Genomic DNA, 26,478 nt, shown 5'->3' on the forward strand with positions numbered 1-26,478 from the left:
CTCAGTGTCCACAGAGCAGCCCTGGGTGGTAAGAATGATTGTTAGCATCCCTTTTCCAGGTGGTGAAACTGAAGCACAGAGTGGTGATCCTAGAGGCCACCCCGGCTGTGAGGGCGTCTGCATCAGAGCCCCGAGCTCACCGAGTCCTCCATCAGATAGGGCTTCACACCGAGCACGAGGCTGCCTAAACTTTTGCTGCACCTCCAGATATTATCGAGTGGGAGCAGGACGGGCAGATCTTTTCCAGATAAGTAAACCTACCTATTGGGTGGGGGTCCCCAAAGTCCTGTCCTGGAGTGGTTTCGGCAAAAAGAATTTGGAGTTGAGCACCCTAGGCGATGAGGGAGCACAGGTCTGATTGGGGCATGAGAAAGGTGGTGAGGACGTGCTGAGAGGAGAGGACTTGATCTCCGTGAGGAGGGCCTGGGGTACAGACTGCATGGGGATGCGGGGTGGAGTCCACAGAGAGGCTTCTGGAAGTGAAGGTGAGGTGGTGGCCGGAAGCCCAGGCCCTGGAGCACAAGGTGTCACCTGTCTCACCACCAACTGTCACTGAGGGGAGGAGGGTGGCAGAGGAGTCGTGGTCGGCTCTCAGCCATGGAACTCCCCCTGCAAGAGACCCAGGCTCAGGCTTCCCAGGGCTCAGGTTGCTGCTAGTTGAAGCCTCTTCCTGGGAATCCAACCCTCACAGGTTTTGATTTTCACGCCTGGTTAAAGCTGTTGGCTCCTTTGGCAAGTCAGAGGCGGGAGTGGGGGTGATGGGACAGGTTAGGGAGTAGATGGTGTACTGACTCCAGGCCAGTGCCTCCCTCCACTGTCCTTTCCACGGAGCTGGGCAATGCACCAGGATAGGACTGGGCCTCAGGTGGATGGTCCAGGGAGCAGAGGCTTCTGGTGCTTAGTAGCACATCCCAGAACTTCTCCCAGAACTGCCACCAGATACAACATGTCCCCAGCTCCCGGGGAACTCAGCAGGAAGCCTTGCGGGTGTGCCAGCCCTCTGGCTTCTACCCTCTGCCTTCAGTGAGCTTTTGTCTGTTTGCTGGGGGCTCAGGGCAATCACAGCACATACATACGCACATACACACTCTCTCACACACATGCATGCACCCACAGTACATTCTCATATGTACACACACTCACATGCCCACACTTGCTCACACACTCACACACACATGCACACACCCACACTACATCATCACATGTATACACACTCACATGCCCACACTTGCTCACACACTCACACACACATGCACACACCCACACTACATCCCATCCGCGTGTGCCACACTCACATGCACACACACGCACACACACTAGTCCACACACATATGTTCTCACATGCACATGCGCAAGCACTCACACACCTGCACACACAAATACACATCCTGCAGCACCTTTGGGTGTGGGCCACCGTCATGTAATGATTGGACCTGACATTGGTGTCATGTGACCTGAGGCCAATGTCTGCTCACCTTTGTCCCAGTATAGATCCCAAGCCCTTTGAGACTCGATTTTCTCATCTCACTGCAGGCATCAGAAATCCAAGTCCAAGGATGAAGTATGTAGCTGACAAGTCCAGGGTAGGTCTGCCTTCAGGCACAGCTGGATCCAGTGGCTCCAGTGTGCGCCTCTCTGCCAGCTTCATTCTCAGATGGTCTCTCCCCTTGCAAAGTCAGAGCTGGCATGGGCACCCAGGGAAGCCTGTGTCCTTTCAGTGGTTAGGGACGTGACCTCTTCCCCACTGACCCCAGCTAAGGCTCTGAGTGAACTCTGACTGGGTGAACTTGGTCTTGTGCATTCGTGGCCTATTGTGGTGCTAGGCAGACCAATGCATCAGGACCGCTGCGCTAGGATGGGGTCTGATCCATCGGAACCATACAGACGCAGAAGGTGGGCAGGTGCCTGTGTGAAATTAGGGGGCTAGTCCTGGAACAGGAGGAAAAACACCAAAAGCCATGCCATGGGGACACCCAGTGGGGAGTCAGTAGGAAAATCCCCTACAAAATGCGAAGTGCTGGTCTCTGGGGTTGTGTTGTAGGGTGGTGGCCAGGAATAGTCCCCTGGGTGCACCCCTGTGTCTCTGGTCTGTGGTCCCACCCCGCGTGGCAGGCACTCCACAAAGCAGCTGGGAAGGCTGATCTCCAAGTGCAGGCAGGCACCGCATCCTGCAGAGGAGGAAACTGAGGCCTCGTCCAAGTTCACTCAGCTGGGAAGTGAGAGTGGTGGGGGTCATGGTGGGACCTAGGGCACAGGAATGCCAAGGGCCCTGTTGGGGATGGAGGAGGTCACAGCAGGAGATACAAAGCTGAGTGTTGAGTGCTGAGTGAGGCAGGACAGCCTGGGGTGGGGCTTCTGATGGGGTGGGGCCCTGGAGGGGCCTGGAATGAGGTGGGGCCTATGGCAGGGCTGGGGTAGGGTGTGGGAGGGCATCTTGTAGCGTGGTAGGGCCTGTGGTGAGGCACGGTGGGGTTGGGGAGATCTTGTTGTGGGGGATCGGATCCGGGCCTGGGTGCAGGGGGTGGGTTCCTTCCTTCCTTCCTTCCTTCCTTCCTTCCTTCCTTCCTTCCTTCCTTCTTCCTTCCTTCTTCCTCCCTCCTTCCTTCCCAGCTTCCTTCCCTCCTCCTCCCTTCCCTCTCCCCTCCCTCCCTCCCTCCCTTCCCTCCTCCCTTCCTCCCTTCCTCCCTTTTCGCCTGCCTTCTTTCATGCAAACATCCTCCATGGGCCAGGACCAGAGGCAGAACTGGCCCAGGAGAGGGAGACCCAGCTGCAGCTTCCCCAGGAGCTCTGGCGCCTCCTTCTTGCCAGTCTCTTCCTGGAATGAGAGCCGCCTGCTGGTGGACCCTCCGGCCTGGAGCCGGCAGCCTGTGCCCTGGCTGCACCTCTCACGCTGCGAGCTGTGGGCAGGGCTTTCTGCTGCCACGTCCCTTGCTGCCTCGCCACTTAATTGAGCGAATGCGCTTCTCTTTATTTTTGGTTTGCATTTGGTTTCTGTCACTTGTCACTAAGATACCATCACTGTGCACCCAATTCTATGGCTCCCACATCCTCTTGGCCTCAGTATCCTCTCTGTAACCTGGGCTCCTGATACCTTAAAGTAGAGCTCGACGACGCTGTGGACCTTGGCCCATCCTTGGAGTCTCCAGGCTGAAGGAGCACAGATCTGGACTACAGACCAGAGGGGCCCTGTAGCAGCTCGTCCGCAGGTGGGTGACCCCGGCTCTGACCTCTTGAGATGACTCTGTTTCCTGCTGGTTCTGGTCCCATCTCTGAACCACCTCCCTCCCTCCCTGGCATAAGAGCTGTTTACTGAATACTGCCAATGCCCAGTGATGGTTTGTTAATGTCCTTTACAAAATGTAGAGCAAGAAACAGGACATTTCTTGAGATGGAGGAGGATAGCAGTTCTCTCCAGCTACAGTGTAAGTGCCACCCCTCTCAGCTTCTGAGAACACCTAGTTTTCTTTATGCAGCCTGAGACTGTATCTCTGTTTAGCTGTGAAGTCCTCATTTCAGCTTGCGGTCAACTAAGACTCTTAGCTGATTTCACAGGAGCTCTTGCCATGCCATGGATGTGAACCTCATTATGCTGGGAGCTGGGGCTCTGGGGCAGTTTTTTCTTGAATCTTGACACTAGCCAAGGCTTGTCCTTATCTGTGTGTTCCAAAGCTACTTTTGTCTCTAGTGGTTTAACGTGCCTCTCCCACCTCACCTCATTTCATGTAGGGCCTGAAATGTCACCATCTGTCATGCCTTTGGTTTCTTCCTTGGAGGTCCCTATTAAAAATACAAATGTTCTCTGGGCAGGAGATGGACTGGATTAGGTAAGTTTTTCCAAATTCCAGCCCTGTGGGCACCACCTTCAGGCTTGGCCAGAGCTGTGGGCCTCGGGATCTTATGTATTTAACATTATTCTTGCAGAGGGCCTCGTCCTGACCAATTGTGCTTTGCGGTGCTCCAAGAAGCCATAGCTACAAAATGATGGACAAGTTACACTTTCCTAAAGTGTGCCCTGGTGACTATTACAATCGGTGTGCCACCTCCCTCCTCTGGCTCAGGGTGCTCTGCATGGGTTCATGGAAGGAGGGCTGAAGCCGACTCCTTTCATGGCCTCAACTCCTCATTCCCTGGTATCTGTGTCCTTTGCAATTGCTCCTGGAAGGAGGCTTGATTCCCTACCCTTGACTGCTTAGACAAGTGGGAGGCAGCTGTGGTCTAGGACCTTGATGCTCAGAGTGTGTGTTTGTGCTACTGCTTCCCTCTTGTACATCTGACATTGCCCCAGGACGAATGTGCCTTCTTGGGGCACTCACATGGCTGTTGGTCCGGGACCTGAGGCAGTCAGGTTGCTCCATTGAGTTCAGTCTCCATCAACCCATCCTCAGTCAAACCTCAACTGAGCCACAGGCGTGGAGACAAATCCATGCTTCTGTCGTATTGCTAAATGTGTGCTTGGTGCGCTAAATGTGAGCTGTTGGAGTTGTTTGCTATATAGCATCTTTGCAGCCACGGCTAACCCATGCAATGGCCTGGCAGGATGAGTGCCAGGCTTCCTAAGGGGCTCATCTGGCCACAGGAGTCCTGCAGTGGGAAGACCCAGCATTGCCTCTCTTTCTGTGGGAAGATGGGTAGGGAATGGTAGCACGGGCTGTGGCTACTGATGCTAAATGAGGAAGCCTGGGGCTCCAGCCCCCCGGGACATAGACTCGCTGGAGGCCTTGAGCCTCTCCCTCTCTGGAGCGACCTTCTCACCTGTAGAACAAGGAGGCTGGACTCAGGCTGTGATGTCTGGGTCACTCTGATCTGCTCTTGCTTCATCCCAGCAACTTCCGGTTCACTGGACTGTGTGGGATGAACCACCCCGAGGTGGGGTTCACTGTGGTGCCCCTGCAAGACCACACAGCAGCAAGTTGCTCCTGGCGATGGGTTCAGTTGAGGGTTCATGCCCATGCTTGAGCTGTCCCTGAATAGTAGCATCTATTGACTTCCATTGAGGGTTCCTGTGTGCCACGCACAGCGCTACAGCCCTTTAGGGCGATTCTATCAATCCACAGCTGAAGCAGCCAAGGCAGGTCTGTTACTCGTCCCGTTGTGTAGTGAACAGACTGAGCCCAGAGAGGTGAGGTGACTGCTGAGCACCAGGGAAATGGGGCCTATATTCAATCCCAGACCCACCCAATCCCTCACTGGGGAGTTTCTGGTGGTGAAGATCCAGGTGCTGCAGACCCTCAGTGGCCCATATCAGCTTCCTAGGGCTGCATAACCAAGCACTAGACCCGTGGTGGCTCAAACTGCAGTTTACTGTCCCACAGTTCTGGAGGCCGGAAGTCCAAGATCAACAGAGCAGCAGGGTTGGTTTCTTCTGAGGCTGTGAAGGAGAATCTGCCAGGCTGTTCTAACTCTGGTGTTTGGCAGCAGTCTTTAGCATTCTGCAGCTTGCAGAGGAATCACCCAATGTCTGCCTCCATCTTCACACGGTGCAGTCCCTGTGTGTGTCTCCAAATTTCCACCCCCTCACCCTTTTTTTTTTTTTGAGATGGAGTCTCGCTCTGTCGCCCAGGCTGGAGTGCAGTGGCACAATCTTGGCTCACTGCAAGCTCCACCTCCCAGGTTCACGCCATTCTCCTGCCTCAGCCTCCCAAGTAGCTGGGACTACAGGCGCCCGCCACCACACCGGGCAATTTTTTTTTTTGTATTTTTAGTAGAGAGGGGATTTCACCATGTTAGCCACGATGGTCTTGATCTCCTGTCCTCGTGATCTGCCCACCTTGGCCTCCCAAAGTGCTGGGATTACAGGCGTGAGCCACCGCGCCCGGCCAATTTCCCCCTTTTTTATAAGGACACAGTCATGCTGGATTAGGGCCCCTCTACTCCATTATGACCTCATCTTAACTAATTACCTCTGTAACAACCTGTTTCCAAATAAAGTCACACGGAGAGGTATTTGAGTTAGGGCTTCAACATGTACATTTAGGGGAACGTAATTCAACCCACATTAGCCCCCCAGCGTGGTTATCAGAGCCCTGGTTTGTTGTTGGTTGTTGGGGTGTAGGGGCACTGACTTGGGAGGGTGTGCCCCCTCCTCGAGGAAGCTGGGGCAACCTCTGTGTCTGTGGAGGCCTGAGCCGAGTTGTGGCCCTTAGGGAGAAAGGCAGGGGCAGGGCTGTGTGGGTAAGTCACAGCTTTGCCAGCACAGTGGCAGGACGCTGTTATGCAAATGCTCTCCCACAGTGACCCCACCCCAAACTGCAGAAAAGCCTGCCTCTGGGACAGGACCGTGGTGGGGGCTGAGCGAGGAGGAGACCCATCCCTGAATGCTTGCCACTTGTACATTTTGAATTGTGAACCATGTAAAAGAATTGCAAAAACAGTTTTTGAAAGTTCGTATTAAAAATAGCTCTAAACTCTGAAAAACAGGACCTACCTGGTAGGCAGGATGAGGAGCCAGTGAGCTGATGGATGGAAACGCCCGCCCCGGCCTGGCCCCAGCAAACGGTGCTGCTATTATTAGCTCTCGGACCGTGCTGGCCTCTGAGGTGGCTCCAGGCTTGGCGGGCTTGGCAGTGCTGGGACACACCAGGTCCTTTTAACCCCTACACCCCGAGGAGCCCTGGGAGCCTGCCCTGGGCCTGGCTTCTTGAGAGTCAGCTCAGGGGACAAGCTAGAACCGGGGCCAGGAGGCGGTCAGGCCATCTCAATGCAGCAGTCCCAGCCCCATCCTGGCCTGGGCCTCCTGGCTGCCTTCAAACAGGTGGGAAAAGCCCCACAGCCTCTCCCTTCTTGCACGAAGCCTTTTCCGCCCCCGCCAGCCCTGCTGCCAGGCCAGGCGGCCCGTGGGCCCTGGCAACCTGGTTGGAGCCTCCAGCTGGGCGGATGATGGATGGGGCCACGTCAGCGCCCGCCTCAGAGTGGATTTTGTGTGTGTTTGACATTTATTTACTGTCCGTATAAACACTAACACCTATGAAGCATGCTGGCCGTGTGATAGCTTGGCTGAAGGCAGCTCTGAAGTACATAAATTATGGGCACCTCGCTAATGAATGCTTTGACAGGCGGGAAGTTTTATTTACCGCTGGCCGGAGTTTTCCTATAAAACCAGGGCACCGGCAAGCCAGGATTTGTGCACCGTCATAGTCTTGCCTATTCAGAATCCAACTCATTTCTTTTTTCTTTCTAAAAAATTTCTCCTCCTTCTTCTTTTTTTATTTCCCTCTTTTAAAGGCTTGACATAAAGCCGAGGTCTATGTATAACCAGGCTGCCTGGAGCAAGTGTCGGGGGGAGCCAGCCCATCTGGCGGCAGGCTCTTCTGACGGGCGTATGCTTGAACAATATGTGGTTTGACAAATTTCAAGGCAGGCTTATGAAAAAATAACAGTGGTGCAGCCGTCTCGGTAAGTGCCCGTCCACCTGCGGGCGCGGGCAGGGGTGCCAGGCCGTGTGAGTCAGGGTGCCCGGCGGGGGATTAGGAGGTCCGTGTAAATCACTGTCATCCGGCACGTGTGGGACACATCAGGCTCCCAGCTTCTGAGACTTGTTCCCCATCACGGGGTCTGACCAGGGCCAGGTGCTGCTGGCGATACTGGCAGCCTGTCCCCTGTGACCATGTTGGGGTGCACTGCTCTCAGTGGGACTTCTGCGTCTTGGAGGGGAGGGTATGCCCCGAGGCCTGGGCAGGCACCTCCAGGCATCTGTCTTGTCAGCCCTCAGGAGGCCTTGAGACACTCCGGGGAGGGGGGTCCCCTGGCCAGACACTCCTTGAGGACTTAGTCTTTTCATCTGAGAGAGGGTGCAGTGGACCCCCTCACCCTGGCCAGGCTACGATGGTGGAGCCCTCTGTCTGTCCAGCCCTGTGGAGCCAGGTGGGGCTGAGGTGCATGGGGGCTGGCCTCCAGGCGGCCCCTCTCTGCAGGCCCTAGCCGGCCACTTCAGGCCACAGCCCAGCGTTAGCACATGCTGTATGAGGCCTCAAGTCATTTCTATCCCTCTCTGTGCCTTGGTTTCCCCCTCCCGAAAAGTGGACGTAGCACTAACCCCTGCCTCTCAGGGCTGCACTGAGGAGAGTCAAGGGCACAGTGTGTGCTGGGGGCAGTGAGCCCCTGCCACCCTGTGGCCAGCCTGTGCAGTGTTGCATTTCACCCCCACAATACCCTGTGTGCAGGGAGGAAAGGGGCTTGCCCAAAGCCTGGAGTTGGCCTTTGTGGGGCCCGATGCCCCTGCCCCTCCCCAGCAACCCCGCCTCTGGGGTCTCCACTGGCCCAGTCAGACCCAGACTCACTGTGATATCGGCCAGAGGCTTTCTGTGGTGCGGGGGCTCTGTCGGGAGGGAGACATGCCTGCAGTGTGACCTGTGTCTATGGGGCCTCCCGATGGCTGCTGAAGCATGTCGCAGGGGACGGCCCAGGGACTCTGTCTTTATGAGCAGCGTCAGCCGTTCTGTTCTGAGCATCCTGAGTAGGTGCCCACTTCGAAGATGAGGAGATCCAGATGCCTGCCCAGCCTACCCTCTGCCTCTTGGGTTGGGGTATAAAATGCTGACACTGCTCATGTGGTCACGCTACAGTCAGCTCCCCACCTGCAGCGCTGGAAGCACCCACATGTGGCAAGTGATAGCCACATACAGGGAGCCAGGGCTGTAAGGAGTGGCCTCTCTCTCATCACCGGCCATTCTCCATGGCCTCTGCCCTGGAACTTCCTGGCTACCCCAAGCAAACCAGCCGCCCCACTCCTCCTGGCCTGGTCGCAGACTGGGCACCCATCTCTCCCTGCAGGTTACCACGCCCACATCTGAGCCCCCACCGGGGCAGGGACTGGTTCCCTTTTGTCTGTGTCACTGGGTCTCAGTATACAGAAGGTGCTCCTAAGTGTCACAGGAAGGGTAGGAAGCAGGAGGTGCAGAGACCTCCATCCAGCCAGTGCTGGGCCCTCAGGGACCTTGAGAAGCTGGGCAGTTGTCATCCCTGGGCCCTGCTCTTCCCAAGACCACTGCAGCCACCAGGCCCTGTTCCTGTTGGTTCTTGCCTGAACCTGGGTGACTGTTCCCACTCCTGGAGTTCCAGTCTCATTCTCTACCAGCAGCGGTGATGAAACCCACCGGAGGCTGCTGTACCCAAAACAGTCTTGGGAGGCTGCGGACCACAGCAAAGGGCAACTGGTGGGTGTGGCCATGGCCACTCAGGCCACACAGCCAGGGAGGCCTTCCTGGAGAAGGTGGCCTGTTGGTCATAGAAGATCATAGGATATGGCTAGAGGGGAAACTGCAGCACAAGCAGAGCCTCAGACCCCAGAATGACCGTGCCGTGGTGGCGGCTTGGGAGCTACAGGGTGGCTGAGAACCTATGGGGGCAGGGGTGGCGCTATCTCCACACTCCCAGCTGGAGACTGTGTGGATCCTTCTGAGGCTCAGGAAGGAACAAGAGCTGCCAAGGTCACAGAGCAAGTAAGTGTGGAGCCTGCACCGGCCACCAGGCTGCCCAGCTTTGCATTCCCAGCTACTGGGACACATTCGGAGGCCCACGGAGCAGGGCCACGTGCCGCCAGCTTTATTAAATTCATATTTCCAGCTCCATCCCGCACAAATATCTGTATTTACCATCAAGCTCGGCAGTATTTATTTTCTAAAGTAGTTCTGTTTAAACAAAGAGTTTCTCTCTTAAATTCATCGACTCCAATTTCCTGTGGCCCCAGCCCTCCACGGAGCTGACATTAATCATTTGCATGACTGCAGGTTCTGCGGCCGCCGAGGGCCTCCGACAGGCGGCAGCCATGGCGCCGGGCTTCACTGCGGCTTCCCCTGACTCTTTCAATTAAAGCTGGGGGAATGGGACACTGTCCCCCAAGAGTGACCAGAGGTGGAGTGTGGCTGGAAGGGACAGGAGGCAGGACCAGCTCAGCAGTTCCCGGCTCCCACGCTGGCTCAGTCCACTAGAGCCAGATGACCTCTGCCAGTTTCTTTGCTCAGGTTGCCCATCAGGGGCTGTACCCCAGCTGCTGTCTGAATCCAGTGCTGGCCCCACCATGGGCACTCACTGTGCCTCACTTTGCTCATCCATGACATGGGGACACTATGTGTCCCTGCTGCACCTGATGCACTGAGGCAGGTGCACAGAGAGCACCAGCTGCCACTTTAGAGGCTGTCATTGATATTTGGTGCCATTGGCAGGGAGAGCACCCAGCCCAGGGCTAGCCCACAGCATGTACTCCATGGGGTTCCTTCCTGTCTTGTGCACAGCCTCATTCCCTTAGCAAGATGACCAGGCATCCCGGCGCTTTGGGAGGCTGAGTGGGAGGATTGCTTGAGGCAAGAGTTCAAGACCAGTCTGGGCAACGTAGCGAGATCCTGTCTCTATTTCTCTATTTCAAAAAAAGGCTTTCCCACAGCATAATATACTCTAGCGTCGTCCTTGGCCTCTGCATAGGTGGGGCGGTGCATACAACTTGGGAGACCCACTACCCTCTTCTGGGGGCTGACCCCGCCCCCCACTTCAGGGCCCTCTGGATTCCTAAAGGGTGAGAGGGCCACCGAGAGAACACCCTGGGCCACGCCGCCCGCCTTGCTCTAGCCACACACCTCTGCTGCTCCTGTCAGTTTCCTGTTGGGCTCCTCTGTGCAGTGCCATGAGCTGAGACAGCCGGGGCAGCCTGGTCGACAGCAACAGCAAGAAGGGGATGAACGGGAAGGTTATGAAGCCATGGGAGAGCTCAAGAGTTGAGGGGAGGCTAGAGTTTTGGATTTTGAGAGACAGTAGGGTCAGCCTCATAAGACCTTGAAGGCAGAGATGATGGTAATAATGTTAGTAACTGCAACGACATCAGCTAAGGTTCACTGAGCGCTCACTGTGTGCTGGACACCATGCTAAGCATGTGCACATACAGTCTCATTGAATCCTCTCTGTAGCCCTGCCAGCGGGTACCATAGCCCATTGTACAGATATGAAAACTGAGGCACAAAGAGGGTGAACAGCTGGCTGGAGGTTGCACAGCTGGTGAGTGGTAGAGTGGGGATTTGGGCCCTTGATCTTGGACCCCAGTCATGATGCTGGGTTTGTTTCTGTACGCTGCACAGAACCCCCAGCTGGGGACCTTTTAGGAAGGAGCCAGCTGCTGCTGGGACCAGTCCTCACACCTTTGCACTGTGGAGGGATTTCAGGAGAGGGTGGAGCCTTTGGCTGCATGCCCACCTCTTGACAAGGGGCGGGCAGGCCTTGGAGCAGCAGTCCCAGCTGATTGTCTCCAAGGGAACAGGGAACCTTGGAAAGAAAGCTGGACACATTGGGAGGTCGAGGTGGGAAGATTACTTGAGCCCAGGAGTTTGAGACCAGCCTGGGCAACATCGCAATACCCTGTCTCTATTTTTTTTTTTCTTTTTTTCAAAGAAATAAAGCTGGGTGCTGTTTCTAGAACAAGGTGTTATGGATTCTGGCCAGCCCAAGATTCCTCTTGTTCACTACAAGGACTGAAAATGTCCTAAGTCAGCAATACATTTCTAACTCTGATACTACAGGAGGGAAGCTGAGGCCTAGAGCAGGGACAGAAGCTATACCAAACTTCCAGATGCTCCTGCCCCATCCCAAAGCTTCTCTTCCAGGTGCCAGCAACAGCAGTAGTTTCTTAGTTTGCACCCCACTACCCCCATTTCTCTGGTCAAAACCCCAAAGATGAATGGAGGCCTGTGTCCATCAGCTGTTGCCGTGAAACAACCCACCTTAAGACTTAGTGGTTGAAACAACAACAACAACAACAATTTAATTGCTTGAAACTCTGCAATTCATGCAGAGCTGGGCAGGAGCTGCTGTTGTGTGCTCCCATGGCATTTGTGGGGCCAGTTGGGCCAACTCAGTCGAGGCTGCAGGCTTCAGGACCATCCCACTTGTACTCCCAGCACCTCTGCTGGGGCTGGAAATGGGCACCTCTCACTCCCCACCCCTTTCTCATCCCAGGGCCTCACTCGCCATGTGACTTCCTGTCCTAGAGGCCCAGGAGGCCAGAGCTCTCTGAGAGGGAACATAGGAAGTGGATGTGGGTGCTGTAGACTCCATAAGGGAGGAGGGGATGGAGATGGGTTGTGGGAACAAGGGAGGAATTAAGTCCCATCTTTTCCAGGCCCAGGCTGCTTCAGAGACTTGGGCCTGTTGGTGAGAGAGATGGGTAAAGGAGAGTGAAGACAGGTGAGATCTGGGTGTAAGATGGGGTCTTGGGGTGAGTGTGAGGGTGGGCTGAAGTGAACAGGAGTAGAGAGACTGTTATGGACTGAATTGTATCTCTCCAACCCATATGTTGGAGCCCAATGTGATCTCAAGATAGATACTGCTATTTTCCCCATGTTACACATGGACACTGGCCTAGTTCCTGCCATAACAAATGACCACAAATTCAGTGGCTTAAACAATATAAATTTATTCTGTCACGGTTCTGGAAGCCAGAAGTCCAAGATCAAAAGGCTCTAAGGGAGGCTCCTTCCTTGTCCCTTCCCATTTCTGGTGGCCCCAAGAGTCCTTGGCTTGTGGCTACATCACTCCCATCTCTGCTTCCACTGTCCCATGGCCTCATCCTTCCTGTGGATCTCTGTGTGTCTTCTCTTCTGATAAACGTGCTGGTCATTGGATTTAGGAACCACCCAATCAATCCAGTATGACCTTGTCTTAACCAATTACATCTGCAAAGACCCTATTTCCGAATAGGATTACATTCTTGGGTTCTGGTCAGACAGGACTTTTGGGGGACATGGAAATCTCTTTCTCTAGTCCCACAGTCAAGGCAGCAGAGCTAGAGCTCCCACCCTGGGGACAGTATCAGAGGGGTGGCCAGGAGTGCAGGGGTCACCCTGCTCCTACTTCCCTCATCTGTGATTGTCTATCTCCTGACTGAGTTGGAGGTGACACAATGGGATGTGCAGGTACAGAAGGGGCAGAGGCCTGGGGTCACCCATCTCCCTTAAGCCCCCCACCCCAAGGCAGTGCAGACATGGCTGTTGAGATACCTGGCTCTCAAGCCAGCATCGAAGCCCATGGTGTCAGCCTTTTCCTTTCTCTTACGTTTTTTGGTTGGGGCATATCTCAGTCCATTGGTGCTGCTGTAGCAATATACCTGAGATTGGGTAGTTTATACACAAGAGAAATTTATTTCTTATAGTTCTGGAGGGTGGAAAGTCCAAAATCAAGGTGCCAGCATTGGTGTCTTGTAAGGGCCTTCTTGCTTCTGTCCTCACATGGTGGAAGAGTCAAAGGGAGCAAACCCACTTCTAAAACCCCAGTCTTTTTAGAAGAGCCCTGGTCCCATCCATGAGGGGTCTGCCCTTGTGATTTAGTCACTCTTAAAGTCCCCACCTCTTTACACTGTCACATTGGTCATTAAGTTTCAGCATGTGAATTTTGTGGCATACATTCACACCACAGCAGGGCAGGGGGCAGCCTTCAAGTGTGTAAGTAAAACCTGCAGGCAATAGCTCTTGAAAATATTAAAATCTTACAAGTTAAGATTAATGTCCCTGTGGACGTCACTCCCTCCCAAATCCCTGCCTTACCTCCAGAAGTGAACACCTTTACCTGTTTGGAACATATCCCTTCAGACATTTAAAGAAATGCCTTTATTTACATGCATGTGTGTGTGTGTGTGTGTGTGTGTGTGTGTGTAGAAAATACGTGCTATTGCATTATGGTGCTTAACTTATTTTGTCAAAATTTTCCATAGACGAAATAGTCAAACAACCCCACGTCCTCACAGCCCAGCCCCACCTGTCACCAGCTCACGGCCAATCTTGGCTCCTCTGAGCCCCTCCCCCAATCGCAGGCATCCCCAACTCCCTGGCAAGTGTCTCAGGGTGTGTCTGCCTCCACGGGCAGGGCTCCTCTTTTCTTAACTAACACCATTCCGTCAGCACTGTCACCAACATCAGCAGTGTTCCTTCAGATCATCTAATGCCCATTCAGCCTCCACATTTTCCTAGTTGTCTCAAAAATGTCTTCTCAGGCTTGGTTTGTTTGCCTCAGGATTTGCTGGGCTGTCAAAGGCCTTCGTGGGACCCTGCTCTGGGCCCCGCCGTGCCGGCATCTCGAGGCCCATCCTGCCCAAACACGCAGAGGGCCTCCCACCTCCTCACAGCCCTGCAGCTTCCTCCTTCACTCAGTCACACCTCTATTGATGGAGACACACTTAGGTGGGTCCAGGGTTTTGCTACAAAAACAAGGCTGCAATTAACATTCTTCATTCTTTCTGAGCCTCCTGGGTGTTTTTCTAGGGACAATGGCTTGCTGTTAGGCACCACTTCCCCTCTCTGAGCTGTGGCTTCCCCCTTGGAGAGGTGTAGAAGGCTGAGATTCTAACAGTATCTGATATTCTAAGAGGAAGACTCCATCATATGCCCTGAGGCCACGTTGTTCTGAGCAGAGGGCGGCAAAGGTGTTTCGCTGTGGGAGGCTTCCCACTGTGCTCACTGGTCCTCAGACTCCACAGAGGGGACACTGGCGTTGGGGAGGAGCATCCTGGGGCCACCTCAGGATCTGCCCACCACACTGCCCAAGAGAAGGACCCATGGGACTCTAGCAGTGAGAGCTGAGTCTGGGGACAGTCAGAGGAGTGGGGTCTGGGAAGTGGGGTACGGGTTGCCTTCATTAGGGCTGGAGTGCCAGGGAGAGCAAAACTGACAGGCATGGGTTCTTGTCCAGGCCTTGCCTCTCACTCTGCCCTTGACCTCTCCAGCCTCAGCATCCCGATCTGTGAAATGGCCACAGGGACAACATGCTCTTCCCGGGCTTGCTGTCAACACAGCAGTGCACACACGTTACTCCAGCACATTCAGGCACATAGAAGGTGCCCAAGAAATGTCATTTTCTTTCCCCAGACCCAGGCTGGGCTCCTATTCAGTGCACGAGCAGGTGCTACTGGTTGCCTGACCAGGCCCATATCAGGAAGTCGGGTCTTTGGGGTGACTCCCTGGGCAATGCCAGTGACTCTGTTTCCCTCTCAGTCTCACAGAGGAAAGACCCCAGCTTGTGGCCAGAGGTGCTGGGCTGGGTGCAGAAGAAGGCGTTACAGGAAAGGAGGGCCCTTCCCAGTGCTAGCGACAAACCCCTCTGACCTCAGGACCTCAGGTATGTTCTGGGAACTCCCGCTTTCCAAGCCCTTTCCGTAGATGTTTTGACATTCATAGATGGGGAAACTGAGGCCCGAAGAAGGCAGGGAGGCAGAGTGACTTGTCAATGGGCTCAGAGTGAGTTGGGGCAGGGCTGGGACATATCCAGAGATGGGCCTCTGTCCACCAGGTCCCGAGGGCAAAGGCTACATATCTGCTGGGGTCTTCTTTTTCATAAAGGGCCTCCTAGGATGTGTGGCAGGTTAGGAGCCAACAAGGAGGTAGCATGGGTTGTGGGCCAAGCCCCAGCCTAAAGGACAGAGAGAGAAGCCAGTGATGCTGTAGCCTTGAGCAGGGAGCCACTGCCTCATCCCCCCAAAGCCAGGCGGGCATCGGGAGAAACACCAACCTGTCTCTCCTCCCATCCTCCCAGCAGGTGGGGGCTCAGAGTCCTCTGTGGGGTAGGCTCCAGGACCCAGGGCTGTGAGCCAAGCAGGACTGGGTGGACCCTCACCTCAAGCAACCCCAGGGGGTTGTCAGAACCCTGTTGTCCCCATGCATCGCTGCCACCCAGCAGTTGTACTGTGCACGGTCCTGGGCTTAGCTCGGTACATGGGCCGTGGTGCATCAAAAGGGTCTTTTTGCTCATGTTTCTATTGGGACTTCAAGGGGCAAGGGCAGGACAAGCGGGGCCAACTGTCCCACATTCCATATGGAGGACTTGCAAAGAGGGTGGTGAGGCCAATTTCACCGGCCCCTCACCTCCCAGTGATGAGCACTTGAGTAGAGAAGGGAGTAGGGAAGTGAGACAGCAACTGGGGTCACCGCTGTGGCTGCTGGGGCTCAGGCCTGCTGCAGGGCTGGGGAGACCTGGAGAGCCCACGTCAGTCACCCCAGCCAGAATGAGGGAGCCTGGAGCCATCGGCACCTTCCACGGGGCATGAGTTGGAGGTAACTCCCAGGTATGAGGAGTGCCTCATACCTGCCAGGCACACTCCTGGCTGGAGAATGTTCTGACCCATGGGCTGCGGAACACCTTGTAAGGAAAGAGCCATTGGTGGGTAAAAGTGAGGCCAGTGACCAGGGTGTAGGACATGGATGTCTCCGCTGCAGGAAGACCCATGACGCCCCAGGGAGCCTCCAGGAGAGGGGCTGTGTGTGGAGTCTCTGCTGTGCGGCCAGCATATCTTGTTTACCCTCTGCTGGTGAGGGACACCTCTGTGTGCCCGGTGAGTAGAAGCTGCCAGGCTAGAGAAGGTGCCCCTGGGGCCTCTTCACACAGCAGACATGGGAGGGTGTCCCAGGAAGCCACTGGAGGTGAGGCCTGCAGGGAGAGGGGACAGAAGGAGAGATATTCCCAGACAACCACAGATGTCCCAAGAAACAGCATCAGCTTCGAATGTCACCAGGCTCAGGGCACACAGCCACCCTGGAGCCGGTTACTGCTTCTGTCCTTCCCTCTGCAAAGGCCAGTCCTGTCCGTTTCCTGCTACGCACAGGCCAGAGTGGGTGGGGTACTACAGAAATGAGAGGTTTGAGGTTAAAGGACTTCTAATGACCAAGAGTGGTCAGAGGAGATTTAGGAAGCTGCTGGGGACTTCCTGCAGGGTGAGGGGCATCTTGTCCCTGGGCAGGTTGGAAGGACATTGGGGGAGGATCAAAGTTGCTTCAGAGATGGGGAAACAGGCTCAGAGAAGCTCATGGCAGCCCGAGGAGGGGCCCAGCTCCTGCTGTGGGCTCCACACTCCCATCTTGGCCTCATCTTGCCATGGAAACTTGGGAATTGCACGAGCCAGGGCTGCTCCCCAGAAACCCAGGTTCTGCAGCCCAACTGGGGGCATTGATGCCCCTGCTGTGTGTTTCATGCATTTGATGCGTAACCAGCCCTGCCATGAGTCAGGCAGCGCAAGTCACTAAAACGAAGCTCTGGAAGTCTGAGACTTGCAAATCCCTGACCTCAGGAGCCCCTGTCACCCAAAGATGGGGTTATGGCAGCAGCCCAGGGAGAGTCCCCAGGCGGCTGCCCATTGTCTTCCCAAAGCCCTCTGCCTGCCTGAGTGGGGAGAGACCCCTCCAGGATGGCCCCCGCCTACCCCCACCTGCCACATTCTTCTGTGACAACACCCTGGTGCGGGGCAGGTGGCAGCCAAAACCCCACTGGCAGGCGGACAATGAGCCAGGATTAGGCCTGAATGACAGGCCTGACAGAGCCTTGGGTGGATCCTCACTGGGGCTACTGCTACCCTGAGCCAGTGGGAAGGGCTTGGCTCTGAGCTGCAGTGATAGGTGGGTGTCTGTCATTGCGGGACCGCCCAGCTGCTGGGCTCTGTCCCGGGATGGCCCCTGGACCCTGAGCACTCTCAGACTGCTCTCTTCCCTGCAGCTCTGCAGCCCCCATCATCCGGTTCCCTGTGCTAAAGTCACCCAGCGAGAAGCTGGCAGGGTGGGGATCTGAACCCAGGGCCCCAGCCCTGGGGTAGTGTATACGCGCCTGCACCAACCTGCCACCCCTCATTTCTTCTGGAAGTCTCCCAGGCAGTCAGCACTACCTTCATTTTGCAGATGAGCAAACTGAGGCAGCCCAGCCACTAGGTGCCCATGGATGCTTGTGAAATGGAGGCTGGTGGAGGTTCCCCCGTGGGAGGTGATGCAGGGACTCTATGGAGGGGCACCAGGAGGAACAGCTCGAGAACTCACCTTCCCTCCCACCTTGGGCTCTGGGGTCTGCCTGCATCAGCACCCGGTGGGCCTCTTGGGACAGAGACGAGAAGCCCCACGGACCTGCAGGCACTGAGATGTTAGAATCAAAACTGTCCAAGAAAGAGTGGGGCCTCCGAGGGGCTCCTTGAGGGGCTGAGGGACTGGGCAAGGTGGGCTAGGGCTGTCCTGGTTGGGAGGGGATTTGAGGCATGTCATTGGCTGGTGCCCTGAATGTCTGTCCATCCAGCCCAGAGGATGTGTCCTCCGCAGGGGATTGGGACAGAGCCTGGGTCAACCTTTAGCAGATGAATTTTAGCCCACAACGGGGAGAGACTCCTCCCCAGCCTCAAGAGCCTAGAGACTAAGTAAGCTGCAGTGGGAGGCACCTCGGGATGAGCCACCACCCTTGGGAGGCCTGAGCAACTCATGATGGTGGCAAGGAATGCTTGCCCGTCCCTGGTCTGGGCCCAGGAGCTCTCTCGTCTCAGGGTCCTCTGTCAGGTGGAGATGGTTGTCCTACTTCTCTGGACCATAGTGGGAGGACAGAGGATTGTGCCCAGGAAGTGTCTGAGGCCAGTGGGTGCTTGACAGGTTAACACCCATCCAGCCCCTGCCTCTTCAATCCACTGGCCCTTCATCCTCTGCGGCACCTCCTCTTTCTCCTCTTCCCTGCTTCCTTGCCTCCTCTGTGGCCATTCTCCTGAAATGATCTCAGGGTTGGCCTCGGCATCCCTCCCTGCTGAAGAATATCATCCCCACCCCCAGGGCACACTGGGGGCCGAGTGCCTCCCTCTCTTATGGTGCCTCCTGGATCTCCAGGGAGACTGTGACCAGCCTCGCCCGATTCCAAGCTGGGCTGAGCCATGGGTGTAGGTGTCCTCTGGGAGCCTGCCACAGTTTGCGACACAGACCCCTGAGGCCAATCTCCATCCCTATCTAGTCTCTGTCCTCCCTCGAGTCCCCATCATCTGGCACGCTAACACTGAGGGAGGCTTGGGGCTGTGCCCTTCACTTCTGCATCCTGATGGCCAGACACAGGTGTGTGGCTGCCTCTCTTCTGCTGGGCACCTGGGAAGAGGAGATGGCAGGACAAGTGACCCCAGCATGCTCCTGGGTGGGGACTACTGTTCTGGGGATGGTCACAGGATCCACTGACCAGGTTGCCAGGAAGGCAGGACACACCCAACCCCATCTCCCTGAGCCTTCATTAGCTGCCCCTGGGCCCGGAGTGGAGGACACACGCAGGTAGGCTCTGCAGTCCAGGGAGGTGACTCCCAGGGCCATGCCCTCTGCTGGATGACCAGGTCCCCTGACGCTGCAAATTTGCTTTTCTCTTGGAACAGCCTCTGCCATCAGACATCTGCCAGGTGGAGAAAGATGGGGCCCATCTCTTCCCTTGCTCTAGCAAATGGCCAGCTGATGCCAGCATGAAGCAAGGTTGGTGGGGCAGGATCTACGAATCCCTCGATTCCAAGCCTCCAGCAGACACATGCCTTCCCCTAGTCCTTCAAATACTCCTCAGTTGCTGCTGTGAAGGGAGTTTGCAGATGCCATCAAGGTCCCAATCAGGTGACCTTAATTGACAGGGAACTGACTCAGGTGGGCCTAACCTACTCAGGAGAGCCCTTTCAATCCGGTCTAGACATCAGAGACAGGCAGCCTGGGATCGAAAGCATGAGAGGAATTTCATCCAAGGAAGTCTCCATTGATGGCTTTGAAGATGGAGGGGGCCATCACAGCCAGGGCTGGGGAAGGCCACTAGGAGCCGAGGGCAAGGAGGAAATGAGGACCTGGGTCCTGTCACCCCAAGGAACTGAATTCTGCCAACAAGGATGAGCTGGGAAGTGGATTCTTCCCCAGAGCCGCCAGATGAGGACTCAGCCTGGCTGGCCCCTCAGTTCAGCCTTGTGAGACCCTGAGAAGGGAACCCAGACATGCCAGGCCAGGCTTCCGAGCTGTGAACCTGTGAGCTGACTGACGGTGGTGTTTAAAGTGGCTAAATATGTGGTAGGTTTTATGCAACAATGGAAAAATGAATACAGAGGCCAGCTCCGGGCCAAATGCCATCTGACCCACAGATGGGTCTAGCAAGGTCAGTGGAGGCCAGAAGAACTGACTGACCAGCAGACTCATGAGCAAAAGTAGACTTGTGGATTTCAGCCACAAATTACTGGTGTAACTTGTTACACAGCAGGAGCTAACTGCTACGGCTTGTCAACAACCACAAACTGTGAGGGAAGAAAGCCTAGGAGGTGCCACACAGGCAGCTCTGGGAGGTTGGGGGTGGCAGGTTGGAGGTCAGGAGGCTCCACAGGGACGCCTGGGGCTGAGGCAGGAAGGAAGGTGGAAAGGAGGGCATGGGCCTTCGGGGACTTGGTGACGTGTTGGGAGGGCAGTGGAGGGAGAGGAGTCTGCAAGGCTGAGCTGGGGCAGGACCTCAGAGGGCCCTGGGTGACTTTGTCCTGGGGGTACAAGGGAGCTATGGAGGACTTGAGCAGGACAAGGGTGTGCTCATGCTGGGGTCTGGGAATTCTCCTCTGGTGTCTGGGCTGATGGAGGGGAAGGGAAGGGAGTAGGGCAGTGAGACCAGTCAGAAGCATTTGGGTGCTCATCCTGGGAGCCTCCTCTTCAGGGTGAATGGAGGCCGAGTGATGTGGGGCTGGTAGGGGTGGAGGAGGAAAGGGAGACCATGGCTGAGGTCTCTGAGAAAGGAGGCTCAGGCAGCGAAGGGTACATGCCAGCCCCCTAGACTGGGCCAGCAGGTCTCTTGCCTTGAGTGGGCTGGGCTCTATGGGAGGGAGAGGCTGCCTCTGAGGTCCCACCAAGAGGAAGACAGGGCCCCCCAGGTGAGAGGCCTGACTGCCTGGGCTGTCGTGAGACTCATGGCCCCTAGATGGGCTTAGGCACAGAAGCCAGACCGTTTTGCAATCTGGGAGACAGAGGTGTGGAGAGGCTGGGTAACCTGCCAAGGTAACACAGGCAGTGAGTGGCCCAGGAGGGGTTTGCACAGAGGGCATCTCTTCCCTGAGGGGCGAGCAAGCGGGGAGACTGCTGCTGCTCTGTCCGGAGGGGGCTCTGTGTGAGGAGGGAGCTGGAGTCCCCACCGCCTCTGCCTCTTCCCTTCAGGAGGAGCTGGGAGTGATGTTATGACTTGGAAAGCTTGAGACCACACGAGAAACCAATTTTTGCCTCCACTTATGTAAAATAAAATAAAATAACCCCCAAGCATTTGAAGTTCTGCCCGCCTTGGCTGTATTTCCCAGGGGTTGTGTTGGAACCGCCCTGACTTTTGCTGGTGGAGGCTGTTTCAGGGACTGCCCATTCCCAGTGATTCTGGGGCCAGGGCCGGACACGGGCCCAAGGTGTCCTCCCCCAGCCCGGCTCTGCTCAGCCCCTGTCATTGCTGTACTGGCTATTGACCAGCACAGCTCCAAGTCCTAGAAATGTAGGACCTCAGGACCTAGACTCTTCACGCTCAGGACCCTGGAACAACGGAAACCCAGAGCCGCAGGTTCTTAGGAGATGCACAGTCCTTCAGAACTTCAGGCCACCCACTCCTTCCCATCAGAGTCTGTGGTGGTCCAGGGAAGGGCTGTCAGCCCCGAGCAAGTGAGCACCTCTGCAGACAGGAGCCCCTCATCCTGTCGCGTGACAGTGGTGCCACCAAGTTCTTCCCGTGGGGGAACCGCCTCCTACGCCCTGTGCTGCCAGGGCCTCCGCTCTGGGTGGGAAACGAGCCTCGAGCCACTGCTCCTGCTCTCTGGGCACAATTCTCTGGTCCACAGTTTGCTCTGGCCCCTCCTTCTTCCCCTAGAAGAGTCTCCTCCTGTCACCGTCACCTCACCGGCCATTCATATCATGGGCTGTAGGGACTGGGCTGTCTCTGGGGGTGCGTAGCCCTGTCAGCCACTTCCAGCCTGGAGACGGATAGGAGCCCAGGGCTTGTTTTACGCCTTGACAATGCTCAGGTTGTCTTTGGCAGGAAGTCAGAGCTCCCAGCAGACTGCTGTGATGACCGCAGTGCTTTCTGAGGCCTAATTTCAGTCTCTGCTTATGTCTGCTTTTGCGCTCACACATGTGCCTTTCCCTCTCCCCTTCCCTCTGTCTCTAGTCTCTCTCCCCCCTTATTCTCCCTCTGTGATAGGCTCCATTGTGTCCTCCCAGATTCTCCTATGGTACCTCAGAATGCAATCTGATTTGGAAACAGGGTCTTTATTTTATTTATTTTTTATTATACTTTAAGTTCTAGGGTACATGTGCACAACATGCAGGTTTGTTACATATGTATACATGTGCCTTTTTGGTGTGCTGCACCTATTAACTCACCATTTACATTAGGTATATCTCCTAATGCTATCCTTCCCCCGTCCCCCGACCCCACAACAGGCCCCTGTGTGTGATGTTCCCCTGCCTGTGTCCAAGTGTTCTCATTATTCAATTCCCACCTATGAGTGAGAACATGCGGTGTTTGGTTTTCCGTCCTTGCAATAGTTTGCTCAGAATGATGGTTTCTAGCTTCATTCGTGTCCCTACAAAAGGACATGAACTCATCCTTCTTTATGGCTGCATAGTATTCCATGGTGCATATGTGCCACATTTTCTTAATCCAGTATGTCATTGATGGACATTTGGGTTGGTTCCAAGTCTTTGCTATTGTGAACAGTGCCGCAATAAACATACGTGTGCATGTGTCTTTATAGCAGCGTGATTTATAATCCTTTGGGTATATACCCAGTAATGGGATGGCTCCATTCTGGAGACAGGGTCTTTAAAGAGGTGACTACACTTACAGGAAGTCCCTAGGGTGGGGCCTAACCCAGCACACCAAGGCCTGAGGTGCTTTGTGCTGGCAGCTCCAGGAAATGAATCTCCACTCTCCCTCGCTCCCTCCCCACCCCTCTGTCTTAGAGAAGGCCACCTTGAGACTTTCAGCCTCAAACACCCTGAATCAGATGCACCTTCAGTCCCATCGTGCCCAAGGCAATGTGATGGGCTGCAAGATTTTAGGAGGCATTTTTCCCTCAAAGGCCTTTTCAGCTCATCATCTATATTTGGAGTTGAGAAGTAGCTGTTTGGTTCTTTAACCTCCGGCAAGTTTCTGGACCCTCTCCTTTCCTGTTCTGCTTGCAATCTGACGAGTTTCTCTCCTCAGCACCTGTCTGTCCTGTCATCTTTGGACAGTTGCAGCCAATGGCAGCCTGCACCTCTACCCCTGACATCTGCTCCTCCCATCTCTTCTCTCAAAGCCACATGGTCACTAGGTAAGTTCTAATGGCCATGTGGGTCTTCATCCCTCCAGCCTCTGACATGGGATGCACCTCACTTTGTGTGCAAACACTATACCAGTGCTGGTTTTTGTTGCCACCCTATTTCTGGTGCCAAGCCAGTCCTTGGACACAGAAACACACAACCTCATTTTCAGACTTGGCACCACAAAGGCTTATTTCTGATGCAGTGGTCAGTTGGGGAATTGCTCCTCATGCAGCCCCTTGGGGCCCCAGGCTCAGGCAACTCCACATTCTGCAGCTGTACCACGTGCCCCTTGGCTCAGAGGAAGAAATAGCTGAAGATGTAGTCTGGCCCCTGCCTGCCCCAGCCTGGAAGTGACACCCATCACTGCTGCCCATGGCTATTGTTCCATGGCCCGCCTGAGGCCAAGGAGGCTGGGAGATGTGGGGACTTGGCAGCACTCAAGCCATTTTGTGTAGAAAACCAGAGATGTTCCCAGGGCCCAGAGGACTTGGAGACACTGGGTTAGCTTCCATCCCCTTCAGCACCTATCCGGTGTGGGCTAGGGCCGGGGCTGCCCTTCACCTGCACTCGTGCACAGCTCACCTTGAGGGCCCTGGGCATTGCACTCTGCTGTCTGGGACCTCAGTTCTGAATCCTGTTCAGAACAAAATAGAAAGTAAAGGCTCCCAAAGGCTTTGCTTTCTGAGGCTGCAACTGCCTACCAGCCACCGAATTCACCAGGCTCCTGCCTGAGACCCAGAGGCAAGGTGCCTCCTGAGGGGTGGAAAAGGCCAGCTGGGGCTGGGAGGTGGCTCTGCGGGGCCTCAGGCCTTTGAGCCTCCTCTCCCTTGGCCTTGGTGCTCTCCTGGGGTGGGACCATGCATTCCTCCCGCCAGTTCCCACCTGTGGGACTATGATCCCATTCTGCATAGCAGAGCCCATTGCTGATATTGGCTCACCTGCCCTCACAGTGCGGGTGCCTGGCCTGCTGAGGCTGGTGCCAGAGGCATCCCTAGGACACTATGATAGATGAGGCCTGTGGAGAGGTTGGGGGCGGACCCGAGTCTCACAGTTCACTCTGCAGGCACTGCCGGACGGCTGACCCCCTCTGCTGGGAGGAGCTGTGGCCCGGACTTGGGGTGGGAGGCTCCTGGGCCCACCTCCCAGGGCCTCTCTCCAGCCGCCTCCGCCTGCACCCTGTGTTGTTCCAGGCCTTGTGCTGGTTCTCTACTCCCAGAGCCCTCAGATTGTGGGGGGACAGGGCCACTAACAGTCGTGGGTGCCATGAGAGGTGTGGGGGCTTCTGACCAAAGAATGAGCAGGAGGAGTCCTGCAAGGGTAGTGGGGGGAGAATCCAGGGGAAGGAACGCATGGGTAGGGTGATTCCTGGCAGAGGGACCCCAGCACCTCGGCTGATGGCTCCTCCCAGCCCAGGCCCTGATGCTGCCTCCATCAATCCCTCAAGGGCTACTAGGGATACCTGGTGCCCCTGGGCAGGGCCACTAGGTGGCACCTGCTGTGGCCCAGCACTCCCTCTCAGGAGGTGAGACCAGCCTCATCCTCTCAGGAACCAGTGGGATCTGGGGTTCCTTTGCCTCCTGCCTCCAGCAGGACTGCTGCCCCCCACCCCGGCCCCCACCACCGAAAGAATCCCATTGAGACTCACCCTCCAACCCCTCTGGGCACCTGGCTCTCACGGCCTAACCTGACCAGGGTAGGGCCTTCAGCCTGGTCTTCTCCCACCTGCAGAGGAGAGGTGCGCCCATCCCCTTGGTCTCCTCCAGGCTGCGGAAACAGCCCATTACTCCCAGTGCCGATAATGGACTCTCAATTGAATTAAGAGAGTTCATGGGAAGCCCAGGCATGAAATACATTTCCGTAAAAGTCCAAATTTGGGACAGTGGCGGGGAGCAGCGTAGGGAGGGGACTTCGGGTCCACCAAAGAAAATACCCCCGTGCATTTGTTTCCAATTCCCCTTCCAGCACCGTCGCTCCCTCCCTACTCACCCAGGGACCTTGGGCGGTGGGCCAGATGCTGCGTTTGTAATTCTCTCTCATTAATGGGTAATTTCCCCTCCTGTGAATGGAGGAGAGAGGCAGCCCCTGGGGAGGCAGGCAGCACAGGGCCCTCGGGCCTGAGGCTTCAAGGGGCAAGTGGGCGCGGCCTGGGCACCCAGGCATCTGCAGCCACCAGCACCTCTCAGGGCTCTTCTCAGGTGGCTCATAGCCCCCACCAGGCTGGCATTCTGATTCCCGTGGACAGATGGGGAAACCGAGGCCCTAGCAAGCTGTGGCTTATCCAGCACACCCAGCAAATGAGTGCTCCATGCTGCAATAATGCCATGAAATGGCATGAGCACATGGAGAGGGGACAGGAGCCCAGGAAAGACACATAATGACCAGATTTCCAAAATATAGGCCATAAAGCTGAAAATCATTCTGTGGGTATGGAGTGGAGGATGGGGGAAGGGGGCGGTGCCTTGAGCTCAGACGGGCCTGGGTGGGAATTCTGGGCCATCTCTTGGGGCTTTGGCAGCTGGCCTTCCCAAGGTGAGCCTCAGTTTCTCCATCTGCACGTGGAGGTGTTTCACAGGGGGATCTGTGCCTTGCCTGGGTGAACCGGTCCATCTCAGAGACCCCTGCCAACTCTGGAAGGCAAGATTTTAGATCCTGAAACCTCTTTCCCTGCCCACTCTTTTATCATTCTTGAACCCTGTTCCCTGCTTTGCAAACTATTACTTTCAAAAACATCTAGGAAATGACCATGAATCGCTCAGAGGCAGCCCCCTGGTGGGTGTTGATCTGACATTAAAAAGCCAGGGTCTGAGACTGAAGTAACTGTCCCCAAGATGGAAGCAGGCAGAGAGGTGAGGGGAGCCCTGCAGGGAGAGGCAGGAAGGGGGCGGGGTTCTCAGCCTGTTCATTCCTGCTGAGACCACTCTGGGACCAGGTTGAGGCTGGGCCCTTCCTCCTGTCTCAGCGGGAGCAGTCAGCCCACCTGACAGGTGAGAGTACCTGCCAGGCTGCACACCTTGGCAAAGCTGACTCAGCTCCCCAGCACCAGCCCTGGCCCCATGTAGATGCACAGGGCAGACCCAGGTCAGACTCCAGACCCAGGGCAGACCCAATTTAGAAACCAAGTGGGCGTTGTGGACCTCCTGAGCAGAAACTAGTGCTCCCTTGCAGTTTCATCAGCCCGGCCCCAGGTCCCTCCGCACATGGAAGTGTTTCATAGGGGGATCTGTGCCTTGCTTGGGTGAACCAGTCCATCCCAGAGGCTCCTGATCGCTTTGGAAGGCAAGGTCCCAGCCTGACTGCATGGGAGACCTACCCAGGAAGCTGTTCAAACCCAGGCCCAGCCCAACTCAACTCAGCTGCCAAGGCGGCCCAGGAGGCACCTGGGCTCAGAGCCTAAATGGGGGATCCCCTGGCAGAGCAGCCTGAGGCAGCACTGGGCAGGTGGGATAGGCCAGGGCCA

At 55.8% G+C, this 26,478-nt stretch overlaps 1 long non-coding RNA gene across 5 annotated transcripts; it reads left to right on the forward strand.

The window, feature by feature from the left end:
* The first annotated feature begins 1,445 nt into the window (after positions 1–1,445).
* LOC116269983 lies at positions 1,446–22,024 on the forward strand. Of its 5 annotated transcripts, XR_004177784.1 has the most exons (5): positions 2,670–3,206; positions 3,727–3,824; positions 3,922–4,031; positions 14,964–15,087; positions 19,112–22,018. It is a non-coding gene; the product is annotated as an uncharacterized LOC116269983 (long non-coding RNA). The 5 variants fall into 5 exon arrangements; XR_004177782.1 differs by lacking the exons at positions 14,964–15,087; positions 19,112–22,018 and adding an exon at positions 1,446–1,583 and having other exon boundaries at positions 3,102–3,206; positions 3,922–4,044; XR_004177783.1 differs by having other exon boundaries at positions 14,964–22,024.
* Positions 22,025–26,478: the final 4,454 nt, after the last annotated feature.

The sequence above is a fragment of the Papio anubis genome, chromosome 13, assembly GCF_008728515.1.
Source record: "Papio anubis isolate 15944 chromosome 13, Panubis1.0, whole genome shotgun sequence".
In the NCBI taxonomy this organism is placed as follows: Eukaryota; Metazoa; Chordata; class Mammalia; order Primates; family Cercopithecidae; genus Papio; species Papio anubis.